The 14,249-nt window shown below is 31.9% G+C and overlaps 1 pseudogene; it reads left to right on the forward strand.

Moving 5' to 3' along the window:
• Window positions 1-11,384: 11,384 nt before the first annotated feature.
• Window positions 11,385-12,224, forward strand: LOC109458477 (cyclic AMP-dependent transcription factor ATF-1-like; annotated as a pseudogene).
• The last annotated feature ends 2,025 nt before the right edge of the window (window positions 12,225-14,249 follow it).

Below are 14,249 nucleotides of genomic sequence, written 5' to 3' on the forward strand. Positions count from 1 at the left end.
TTTGTAGTTCTTACTTTGATTCTTCCCCATTTACCTTGCCATTTTTGTTTTCATTTCATATTATCCTAACTTCTAATTTTTAGCTATATTTTGAAAAAAATGTCTTTTAAATTTCACTAAGAATTCCCTCCAATGTTTAAACTGCTTCTCTGTCCCATGAGAAAGTGACATTTTTAACAATTGCATTATGATTGACACAAAATGAGTGACTTATAAAGTTACAGCTGTTCTCTGCATGTTTAGGTTAGTTATTTCTTTCCTTTTGCTTTAGTATTTTCTCATGGATTCTATTTTTTCTGTTCACTTATTCTGTATTTCTCAAATACTGTTTTATACACATTATCCTCCCATTCACAGAACTTTAATGTCTTCTTATTTTTGGTACACAGTATGATTTTCTTTTTTATATTAACTTCTTTTTATTAAGGTATAATTGACAAATAAGATTGTATATATTTAAGGTATACAATGTGGTGATTTGATATATCTTTACATTGTGAAATTATTATAATAAGTTAATTGACATATCAATCATCTCATAAAATTATCTTTAAAAAAATTTTTTAGATGAGAACTTTTAAGATCTACTGTGTTAACAAATTTCAAATATACACAACAGTATTATTAACTATAGTCATTCATGTTGTACATTAGTTCCTCAAAACTTACTTGTGTTGTAAATAAAAATTTGTATTCTTGGACCAATATCTATTTTTCCCAACCCCAACCCCTGGTAACTATCATTTTATTCAGTTGGTATTAGTTCAAACTATTTTTGTTTGTTTGTTTGGTTGGTTTTTTTTTAGATTCCACATGTAAGTAATATCATACAGCATTTATTTTTCTGTGCCTGACTTATTTCACTTAGCATAATTCTCTCTAAGTTCATCTATAAACTAAAAAGCTTTAAAGCTTTTGTACAACAAAGGAAATAATCAACAAAATGAAGGTTTATATAATGAGAGAAAATATTTGCAAAACATATATCTGAAAAGGAGTAAATATCTAAAATATATAAGAAACTCATACAACTCAGTAGCAAACAAACAAACAAACAAAAAAAAAAACAAATAAACTGACTAAAAAAAAGGCAAAGGACCAGAATAGACATGTCTCTAAAGAAGACATATAAATGGCCAACTGGTACATGAAAAGGTGCTCAATGCCACTAATCATCAGGGACTAATCAAAACCACTATGAGATATCACCTTTTAGGATGGTTATAATGAAAAAGAAAAGAGATAACAATTGTTGAGGAGGGTGTGGAGAAAAGGGAACCTTTGTAATCTGTTGGTTGAAATGTAAATAAATATAGCTATTGTTGAAACAGTATGGGGTTTCCTCAAAAAATTAAAAATAGAATTACCATATGATCCAATATTTCCACTTTTGAGAATATTTATGAAGGAAGTGAAATCAGCATCTCAAAGAAACATCTACACTTCCATGTTTATTGTGTCATTATTCACAGTAACTAGGAAAAGAAAACAACCTAAGTGTCCATCAATGGATAAATGGATAAAGAAAATATGGTGTACATACACAACAGAATAAAATTCAGCCAAAAATGAATGAAATCCTGCCATTTAACAATGACATGGATGAACTTGGAGGATTCTTAATTTATAAAAATCTTCATAATTTGATCACTCTAGCTATTTCTCAAATTTGATTTATGTATGCATTTTCTATACAAACAAGCTTATATATTCAGTAGTTACAATTTCAACCTTTACATGTCTGCTTCCAAAATTGGCTTTTCCTGGATTGGCTTTTCACTCTCTCTATAATTATATAATTCCTAAAATGTTTGTGTATGTACACAAGTTAAGTCCTGTTGGGAAAACTCTTCCTTAAAGCTTTTGCCCTTATCAATGCTCTTTATTTCTTGAAGCAATTGTTTTATGTTACCTTTCTTCTAAAAACCCATATTTATTATAAACCCATAAAAGGCCAGTAATTAACTAAGGCTCAATGAACACAACAGTGGATCCCAAATCTATTGCCCTTCTCCTTGTACAATAATGATATCTACCATTATTATTATTTATTGTGGCATGCTTTACGTATGTTATTTTATTCCCATTTAGCTTAATTTTACAGATGTGCAATTACCAAATTTACAAAATTAAGAAAGTTACCTTTGTCAAGAGAGTATTCACTTAAGATTTCAGACTCCAAATTCCTATGCCATCTATCTGTTTATCTAGCTATTATTCATTTTCCTACCTATTCATCCAGCTATCCAGCCATTTTATTTTTTCCCCTAATTTATCCTGTCCCATATGCATTTTGAGGACAAGGACTGTATATTTGCAGAATAATATCTGGCAGAATTTGCAGCACATATCAAGGCATAGTAAATGTTTGCTGTCAAGAATGAAAATAATCTATGTTTATGGAAATATGTTTATTGAAAACTGTACATCACTCAAATTATGTAAACTTTTTTTGAAAACCAAGCAGGAGAACATCTGCTCTTGCATGGGTCTTAGTTAGCATAGTTTCTTTACATTTTCAATTGAAAACTTGCTAAATTACAACCCACTTCCTTGTGAGACTGATAGCTATTGTAATCAAAAACTCTGTTTATTCATGTTCTTGGAAATTCATGTTTAAGCAGTATGTAATAAGGCATATCTGGCAGCTGCAAAGTAACAAATCCAAATATGTCCCCAACAATAATGCTTAGTAATATGCACAGAGAGGTACATTTCACCATGTAGTTATCCACGCCAAGTGATTAAACTGAATCAACTATGAAAAAAAAACAACAACAACAAAGAAATAAAGGACTTATTATTTACAACTCAAGCTCAGCAGTCTTTCTAAAAAATGTGTCTTCATTCAAAAAATGCTTATGAGGCCAATATAACAGAAATTATTTTCATAGACTCTACAAAATGCTGGCTATAGTAATTAATATTCTACAACATTTGAAAGACATCTGAAAAATTAAATAGGCCTGTAAATATTTCAAGGCCAAATGACATGGTCATACATTTTGAGAAAGTGCTCCTTGAGAGGCATCAAGTTTATTAAAACAAATGGCTTATTAGATTTGGATACTATAAATGAAACTAACAATGATTTTATTCTTGGTTGTTGATTTTATAAATGCTAATTTGGCTTTTGAACAAAGCCTACTTTATATTCAACAAATGACAAGCAACCAATATTAAAAAACAGATAAAATTTATATAGTCATTATAAATGGGAGTATAACATGCTAGTTAATAGCATATACTCTAGAATCCCAGCTCCATCACCAAGAATGTGTGTCTTTGGATAGGTTACTTAGTTATGTTGTGTCCCATGCCTTAGTTTCCCCATCTATAAAACAGGTATGGAATAGAACCTGCCTCAGTAAGGTTGTTATGAGGATTAAATGAGTTAATATTTTTCAATGTATTATTTACTTATATTATTCATATATTTAATCTCTCCTTTCAACCTAAATACACCATGAAATAATTTAAAACATAAAAATTTGAGTTTATTTCTGTTTGCATTATCTAATGTGATCTGAATTATTTTTTTTCTTTATTATAAAAGTGATTTATAGCAACAACAACAAAAAATGCAGAGCAATTCCAGGTAAAGGCAGAATAAATCATTCATAATTCCCTGATAAAGATAGTCATTCTATAACATTTCGTGTTATTTTTCTATTTTATGCATATATTATTACATATTTTAGATAATTTATTATATATAATTTTGTGTTCTCTTTTATACTTAGTGCTATATGAAAGGCATTTAACATTGTTTTAAATATTTTTTATCTTGATAAAAAACATGTTTATGAAAATATATTTTGTAATAGGAATGCATCATGATTTACTTGATTATTTCTATTTGGTACATACATAATTTTATTTCACTCTATTCCATGTAATAAAAGTTTCATGCCTATATTTAGTTCAGATATCAAATTATTCCATTAGAATAGCTCATGAGTCAAATACAGATTCCAGTGGTCTTTCCTCACTCAATATCTTAGTCATAAGTGTACTTGCACTGAGGTAGCTCCACTTTTACTGTTCTTCTGGTCTACAAATGTAGTGGAAATTCTAAGATTCACCAAGATAATGATGAAACTTGAGAAGAAAGCTAGTGAAATGACAAAGTGGTTTCTTAAATGTGCTTGGTTGTTGGATGAACTGAAGTCCAAAATTAAATTAGTCTCTATTGATATCTTTGTGGTAATTTGGGAACAGAAAGTACTATGTATCCTAACTAAAAAAAAAAAAAACAGAACCTTGTCATAACCATGATGCTTTAAAACTGACTGTTCAGACTCGGTTGTTGAATTTAAAAGTGGATTCTAAGAAAATTGGCAGTTGTATTTACAATACTTTCTTGTATACACAAGAAGCAAAATATCTGATTCTACTATCAAAATAAATCCCCCATTTTATAACCTTAGAAGATGTCACAAAACTGTCGACTAATCAGACCCAGCATTGACAACATTTTTATAGCCTGAAAAAATTGTAGCAGCATTTGGGATTGTTCCAGGTAATTATGGGGCTTCAGTGTTAAGAATGCATCATCTCCCTGAACAAGGTGACTGTTGACAACAGGTCATTAAACGGAACTATCCAAGCCATATTTTAGGCTTGGCATCTGTGTGGGATCTCAGATTGTTTCTGTTGCTTAAAAATGTACCAGACTGAAGTTGAGGATTAAGTATCATCTTAACAAGGTCTAGAAAATAGCCTCCAGATCTTAAAATCTGTTAATTTGCCATTTCTGAGAAGATCCTATTAAGTTCACAATCTTAGAATACTTCTAAGACTCTCTTCCTTGTGATACTTTGCTACTCATTATATGAGGTAAACTCAAGCTATGGGTGGGGCAGAAGGCTGCTGGGTAGGGCAAAGTCAAAAGATCTTTTTAAGAAAAAAAATGAACAGAATGTATACATCTGTCATAACAGTAAAATCAATTATGAAAGAATGGTCTCAGAACTAGTTTTTCTAGTTGACTATTTAAATCTTAAAAATAAAAGTCTGCTCATTTTAAATTTCTGCTTTCTGATAATTTGTCATTTTACAAATTTATTTCTCACGATTAAAATAATTAAACAAAAATATTTTGAACAGAAAAGATCCACTTTTTAAAATTTTTTTTAAAGTGGTGAGTTGTTAAACGAGGTCTCCTTGGTGAAATACCATTATTTAAAAACAATTTGAGAAATGTATTTTTTAAATGATACTTTCAATTCCACTAATTTTGCAAAAATGGCTCAATTTGAGATGAATATTTTCCGATTAACTTATAAGCATAATGAAATTCCACAAGTTTTGAAAGTTACTGCTTCAATATGTTAGCATATTTGATTAGAGTTAGCCTAGACCACCATGGATGACCTGCACAATTTGAGGGGTCGGGATCCCATTTATATACTCCATTTATTCCAAGACACAAATCATGACCCCATAAAATGCAGAGTACAATGTTTCCATCACTGCATGTGGTAATCCTAAAGTTATTTTTAGCTATAAGTATGACTAAAAGATGATTAAAAGCTCAGTAAAAGTGTTCTTAATTGCCGTTGACAATAAAGGATTTTTCTATTCTAGAAAGCACAAAGTCTCTACTGCTACTATATTTTTTTGAACCTTGGACCAATTTAATTAATTCATATATATTGATCGCCACAGGTAAGATGCTAACTTTAGGGACAAAAAATAGGATATACACTATAGCTTCATTAAGGAACTTAAAGTCTAATAGAATAATTTTAATAGAGTGGTTCATGCAATGTGAGCTTCATGAGCATAGGGGAGGTATTCTTTTCCTGGAACAAGGAGCTTAAGGGTTTTTCAGGAGGATTGGATTTCTGAGATAAATCTAGAAGGAGGATCCCAGAAAAGAAAGAAAGTACATTTCAAGGACAAGAAACAGCATGGGCATAAGCAAAGATATACTATATTTCATGTAGTGTTATGACACGACAATTTGATGGTACTTGAACACAGATTGTGTAGCGTCAATGGTAAGAGATAATGTTTTATTGTCAAGCAGGAGAAAGTGGTGGAGGACATTGAAGGACAAGGCGCAGAGCTATAAGCATTGAAAACATTTAGTAGAATAGTAAGAATCTACTGCTGGCCTGAAAAAGAAATTTGAGAAGAGCCATCATGGAAAGAGAGATAGCAGTAGGGAAACTATTTAATAACCCAGGTGGAAGACGATGAAGGCCAAATGGCCAAAATGAGGGAAAGTGAGTAGATGAGCTTGAGAAATTCTTAGAAGGTGAGGCTGACAAGAATTTGCATTTGATTCATAGTGGATGTTTTAATAGGGCAAACACAACTCAATAACATGCAAATGACAGGATTTACAGGAATTGAAAATAACCTAGTGAGACAATAACATTTAAATTGTTTCTAAATAAGTGGGTCTCAAACTTGGCTGCAAATAAGAGTCACCAGGGAGATTAAAATAAAATTTGAGGCTTCAGTCCCTTTGGAGACCAATTATGTAAGAATCCCTAGTGATGGGATTCACGCATCTGTATTTTTAAAAAGCATCCCTAATGATTCTAATGTGTATGCAGTATTGAGCACCACTGTGGTTTAAATCATTTTCCAGATGTGTTCTTGACTTATAAAACAAAAGAAGGGTAAATGGGAAAGGAAAATAGCATTAAGAAGCAACTTGTATTCTGTGGTTATATTAACAATAGAAAGAATGTAAAGCCCTGTGCATGCTTTATATCATATTAATCTTATTAGGTAGATTTTATTATCCAAATTGTGTAGTTAGAGAAACCAAAGTATGGGATGTTGAAGTGAATTTCTCAAGGTCATCCAAATATTCAACAACTCAGACTGGACTTGAACCAGAAACTGTCTGACTCCACATTCCACATGCAGAAATTGCCTCTCTACTATACCTAAAGCCAGATAATCACTTTATTCTAAAATTTATTCTTGTATTTTTTTAAAAGTATACAGTTTTTGAAGTGTTATTCTATTCTCCCTATAGGATTTTGGGAATTCAATGCAAATATTTAATAACTTCCTCCAGCATATTTACAGTAAATAGAAAGATAGTCTTGGGAGAAATAAAAGATTGGTTGATAACTCAGTATTAAAAGTGAATGACAGCTTACGGATTTCTCCCCTTCCCCCCCCCCCCCGAAATGTTAGAAATACGGAGAAGTTTGAAGAACATAAAAAATACCTTGATCAAATCATGTAGAACTAATTTTGTCACTGATTTTGCGTGTTTTATGCCATGTTTCCAAAAGAATTAAATCTCTGGGCAATACAGGACTTTTTTTCTGTTTTGCTCACTGATTCCTTTATAGTTGAGGAACAATAACCTAAGTACAATATATCATGTACTGAACATTCTGTATCAAATCTCCTTGAAGCAGGGCACTTCATATCATCAAAAGTTCATTTTTTAATGTTCCCAATATAATGGAAATTCCTTAGAGTATATTGTTGAATGAATCTTTTTACCACCTGTTGACTTCTCTGCTTCAGAAATATGGATTATATCTTATGTTGAATTTTCTTCGTCATACACACACACACACACACACACACACACACACACACACACACACGGAGGTCTGACAACTAAGTCAGTGAACTCATCCTAGAAAAACTCCTACATACTTCATTGCTGAATATCACCATGGTCACCTTTAAAGTACTCCCCTTGGGAAGCTATGCACCAATGCCTAGTCCACCCTTCAAAGCAATTTTGGAACTTTTTACTGGAATGGCCATCAGAGCTGTCATGTTATCCTTCATGTTCTGAATGTCATCAAAATGTCTTCCTTTCAATATTTCCTTTATCTTGGGGGCCAGATCAGGTGAGTAGGGAGGGTGTTTCAATACAGTGATTAGTTTACTGGCTAAAATTCCCTCACAGACAGTGCCTTGTGAGCTGGCGCATTGTCGTGATGCAAGAGCCATGAATTGTTGGTGAAAAGTTCAGGTCGTCTAACTTTTTCAAGCAGCCTTACAGCATTTCCAAATAGTAAACTTGGTTAATTGTTTGTCCAGTTGGTACAAATTCATAATGAATAATCCTTCTGATATCAAAAAAAAGTTAACATCGTTGCAACAAGTTCACCAACTTAATTGTCCGACCTCATATACTCATATATATACATATATATACCATGTTTCCCCGAAAATAAGATCTAACAAGACACTCAGCTCTAACGTGTCTTTTGGACGCATTATATTATATATATATATATATATATATATATATATATATATATATATTATATAATATATATATATATATATATTATATTATATTATATTAGACCTGGTCTTATAGTAAAATATATTATATAAGACCCCGTCTTATAGTAAAATAAGACGGGGTCTTATATTAATTTTTGCTCCAAAAGACACATTAGAGCTGATAGTCTGGCTAGGTCTTATTTTTGGAGAAACACGGTATATATATATATATATATATATATATATATATATATATATATACACACACACACATATATATATATCTTTATGTATAACTGCTAAATAATTTTATCATTTTACATTGGTATTCACTATAGTTTTTAAAGCCCTTTTACACTAATTTAATTTTAATTTTCTGTACTATTGTACTAATCCTTGCTGTTTTATTAATTTATGAATTTATTGAATTTAGTTTTCTGTGTTTTTGTTGGTCCTCAATATGTTTTCTTAAGTTTTAAATTTTATTTTTATTTTATTACGTTGATCTATAGCATTTTCTTGGGTTCTTTAACTTTTCCTGTTATGGTGGGGTTTTTTTTTGCCATATATATCTTTTGTTTCTGTCTTCTTTTCTCTCATGCTGTAGTATTTTAAATATTTTCTACTTTATATCTTTTCATCTTGTCTGTGCTTAGGTATTTCTGTCCATATATAATTTTTCATAATGTTTGATTCTCTTTCTATTTATATCTCATACCAGTTTGATTTCCCTCTCAAATACAGGGAGAGCCAGGAATTTTGTGTTCTCTGACATTTCTGTAGCTAAAGGACAAGGTAAGGTAGGAGAAATTTATCTAGTGAAAAATGTGTTCTGGCTTTGTACCAATATCTGGAATCTTATGTCTCTCTTAATAGGTTAATTTTTTTACACATGAGTGTATGCCACAAACTTATGTGTTATATACCACACCCTTATATCTGGATTGTTTTACCAAGAAGATTTAATTTCCTTCTTAGAGAATCAAGCTATCTACTTTCCTGACTTCACTGTTGTCTCCCCAACAGCCAATTTCAATAGTCCAAACATATAGAGACTTCTATGTAATTGGTTTAGCTGAAAAATTTGCATAGTTCTGTAACTTCACAGAGTTAGTCATCTCAACAGTGTGGATTCTGGGGAGTTGATGCATGTAGGGATGAAATTTTTCTGGTTCTCTGTGCCAATCCAAAATAGTTTTCTCATTTCTTTCACCTCTGGCTTTTGAAGTTAAATAAATTATACTTTACACTTTTTTTGTGTTTTTTTTTTGCTTTGGAAACTGTTGGTATAGGCATTTTTCATTTCATTTTAATCTTTTTTTTTTTTTTTTTTTTTAATGCACTTTGTTCCATCTTGGGGGAAGGAAATTCTGAGACTTACGCTTTTTAATTTACTTTTTATTACGAGACACAAACATGTATTACTAGTTTTAAAAGAAGGACTAATTGAGACTGAGAGGCTGAGCTATTGAAAGCTACAGGAGGCCACAAAAATACTGAATGAGCAAGCAAAGATATAAATAATAAATGTAGATGGACACAATTGCATTTATACCCGATGTGAATGTAAGTAAGTTTCTAGGAAGGGGTGAGATATCTGAGGAATTTCATACTCAATCATTACATTTAAAAAAAAATAAAATTAGAAATTGGGTGAGGAGAAAAATCAGATTTTAGTGGATGGTTGAATGAATTGGAGAAAAAGGAACCCGAGAGAAATTAGTACAAAACACTCTTTCCCAAGCTTGATCATATAGGTTTTATCTTTCCTTCCCACTCCTATCTACATGATCTATACAAGCTTTTTTTCCTTTTTGTTTGTTCTTTGTTTGATTGCCTTTCCTTCTCTCTTTCTTACTTGCTCTATTCACTATTAGCATACTCAAAGTTCTCTGGGGATTCAGAGTTGAGGTAATCTTAAGTGACATTGAGGTATTGCACCATAAACTCAATTATTCAACTGAATGGAGGGGAAGCAATAATGCAGTTAAGAAAAATAGTTTTCTTGCTTTTGGCACGTATCAATGATATTGCTCAATGAAACAGTTCCTTTCCATAGTATGATTTTCCTAGATTTATATAAAAGTAATTCGTGTAAACTGGGCATAGGTTCAGTAATGATAGAGAGTAAAAATAAATATCATTATGCTTCAAATCATTATGTAAGTCAAGTATAAAATATTTTCACCTGAAATATATATCCAGGAAATGTTGGAAACCAGATAAATTTAGCTTCACATATTTGAAAAGATAGTATTTAAAACTTAATATAAGGTATATAACAAAACAGAACCTCCCTTTAGGAAGTTTTAAATATTTCTTGTATTTTTCATCATAGGTAAAATAAATACAATCACTTACTTTCCCTGTTAATGTGTGTGGAAAAGTAAGAATTGCATTTATCTCAACTATGTGTCAGAATTGAGAAGATTAAGAAATGATCAAGTACATTTATTTACTTCCCTTTACTGTTTTCTGAATTCTGGCTTTATCCTACTCTTAGGATGATTGAAATTATAATTAAGAAGAGTGAGGCATCATTGCTTGATCTAGTGGCCCTGATATTTTTTGTTTTGTTTTGTTTCTTAATACCCTGCAATGGGTTTTTGCACCTAGATTTTTTGGGGGCTGATTTCTACAAGGGTATATTTGTTTTCCACATTTTTATTCTGGATAAGCTGTAAGGCATTTGAAGTGATCTCAAAGCCATTCATCCATTGAAATGCCCTGTTGTGACACACATGGAAATGGGGAGCTATTTCTTCAGCGTGAGGCACGTACATAAACTACTTGTCCTATTTTTTTTTTTTTTCAATTTGAGCACAACTTGAATAATTCACTTAAAAAATATTTTGTCAGTTTAAATTAATTCCATGGATCAGATACCAGTGGAGTCTCCTTTCAAAACACTATTTCACCCTGCCCCTGTCTGCTGTAGATCCTGCCACCAGTGGGGGTCCGGAGTGCCTAGGAAATAGCAGTTGGCTAAGTGACACTGATTCTCCCAGCACTACAAGTGCAAGCAAGCCGCTTGAGAGAGAGGCGCCTTCCTGTTGTGTAAAGGGGTGGAGAAATAGGTAGTGAATTCAGATCTACCCGGGAGCGGGGAGTGGAAGTTCCTTCCCATCCTGTGGCAAGGCAGAAAGATAGAGTTGACTATGGAAGATTCCCACAGGAGTGACACTTCACAGACAGCACCTCAACCACGTTCAACAGTTCAGGGAGGTGATATTTCTCATATTGCTCAACAGGTATCATTTTTATCAGAAAGTGAGGAATCTCAGGACTCATCTGATAGTACAGGCTTCTCACAGGATGCCCACGAGATCCTAGCACAGCGCCCATCTTATAGAATTTTTTTATTTTTATTTTATTTTTTTTTGATAGACCTATCTTCTGAATGAATATGCATGGGACAGAAAAGGAAACAGAAAAAACCCTGGAGTTTCTGCTGTCACTTCGATGTCTCTTTCAACTCCCATCTATCAGACTAGCACCGGAGGGGTGCATTGCCGTTACCCCAAATGGAGCCTTGCATCTGGCCAGTCCAGGCACAGATGGAGTCCAGGGACTTCGACATTAACCATGACACATTCAGGCAGTACTCAGCAAGGTACAGCAATGCTCCAGTATGCACAGACTTCTGATGGTCAGCAGATACTTGTGCCCAGCAATAGGTGGTTGTACAAACTGCATCGGGAGATATGCAGACATATGAGATCCAAACCACTCCTTCAGCAACTTCACGGCCACAAACTGGCAATGACTTCTCTCTCCTATGATTCTTACATCTCAGAAAACTAAGACAGAGACCCCCAATTGAAAAGAGAAATAACGTTGATGAAAAACAAATAAGCTGCTCAAAATGTTGCAGAAAGAAGAAAGAATATGTGAAACGCCTGGAAAATCAAGTTGCAGTCCTGGAAAATCCAAATAAAACTCTAACAGAAGAGTTAAAAACTTTGAATGATCTTTATTCCCATAAAAGTGATTCTTAAGAAAGAAAATATTTTGTGGACTTGTGTAAAAATTGGATGGATTTTTTTTTCTTTTTTCATTTTAGTGGAGTTTTATAAATTAAAAGGTCAAAAATGAAGCTTCTATTTAGGCTTTTGCAACGCAAAGATAAATATGTTATGCAAGAGATCTAGTGACAGACGATAAAGTGGAAAATGACCTCAAAGAAGTTACCAGCACTACTGGAAGCTCTGTAAAAATTAAACATACTCAAGAAACAGGAAATGAATTTTCACCAATTTGAATTTTCTAAATAACAATTGTTGTCAATAATCCAAATGTGGTAGATAAAATTTGGTAAACTGAAATTTTTAAAATAAATCAAATTACCCTATAGGTTTGCATTTCTTACTATTTCCTAAAATTTATATATTAAAACTGTGTGCATGTGTATTTTATTTCTGCTAATAAATTCTAAATTATAAATATAAAAGACACATGAATACACAGCTAAATACCGGGGGTGCCAAAAAAAATGTATACATATGACTTGTATTCTCCTTTTGTTATCAGTATACAACGAGTATTACAATTTTAATACAGTTTTTTTCCTTCCTTAAAAGGAAAACAGTTTATACAGTTTATACAGTTTTTTTTTGGCACCCTCTTATGTAAATTAGGTGTTCTGATTACATATACTTGTTCTATTGTCAAGTCTTTTAAATTAATTTATAAGTTTGTCATTGGATTTGAGAGGGTTTTTTCAGACTGGGTTAAATTGTTTTTGAGGCCTTGTCTGAAAGGGCATCTAAGGTACATGAAAGCAGTGTGGTGATTTTGTAACTTTTTGTTATCACAATGGAAAGAGAACTGTTTAAAAATTGATACTTTTAAAGTTTGTTTTTTGGTTATTCTGGGAATGGTGATTTTCTACAAAGATATAGTTTTTGTTTTGTTTTGGTTTTTTATTCCATATTCGGTATGCAGTTGACTATACATCACTTATTCTGTTGTGCTTTAATAGAATGGAATGTTTACAGGCCTTTGAGGTGATATTAGAATATTTTTTATAAACCTTCCAAAGATGCACACCAAAGTTTTCCAAGAGGATTTTATAACTGATTTAATGTGAGGTTTCTCAGATTCTAAAATATTAGTTATTAAACCAATTTTATATTAGAGACCATTTTGTAATGTAGTGAATGGTACATTTATAAAAGTGACTGCCAATGTATTTTTATAACTAATCTTTATAAATTCTAAAGTTGAATTTTTAATAATTACTTTAAGTGTTTATATAGTTTGTTTAGTGAAAAAAATATTTTAGATCTCAAAGTATCATTTTTATATTATGGGGAGTAAGGTTTCCAGATTGGCTAATATTCATTTTTTGTTCTTTTATGTTTTATTTATTTATTTATTTAGTTAGTTAGTTAGTTAGTTAGTTAGTTAGTTAGTTAGTTTCAGGTGTACAAAACAATGTAATAGTTAGACATTTACATCCCTCACAAAGTGATAACCCCTCTCCCCCAATCTACTAACCCTCTGACATCGTATATAGCTATTACAAAACAATTGACTATTTTCCCTGTCCTGTATCCACATCCCGTGACTATATACTCATATATATATGTATATGTATATGTGTATGTGTATGTATATGTATATATATGTATGTATATATGTATATATATACATACATACATACATATGTATATATATATATTTTGTTTGTTTGTTTTGTTTGTTTTTAATTATACTTGACATTCAATATTATTCTACTTCAGCATCAGGTGTATAGCACAGTGCTCAGGCATCTACACAGTCTATGAATTGGTCTCCCTAATAAGTCCAGTGACCATCTGGCACCCTACATAATCTTTACAGCATTATTGATTATACTCCTCAAACTGTATTTCACATGCCTGTGACTATTTTGTAACTACCAATGTGCACTTTCTAATTCCTTCACCTTCTCCCCTATCACCTCCCCCCTCCCATCTAGCAACCATCAGTTTTTTTTCCCTCTATATCTCTGAGTTTATTTCTGTTTTGTCTGCTCATTT

Source organism: Rhinolophus sinicus, chromosome 3 (assembly GCF_057876585.1).
Source record: "Rhinolophus sinicus isolate RSI-liver-muscle chromosome 3, RSI-T2T, whole genome shotgun sequence".
Lineage (NCBI taxonomy): Eukaryota > Metazoa > Chordata > Mammalia > Chiroptera > Rhinolophidae > Rhinolophus > Rhinolophus sinicus.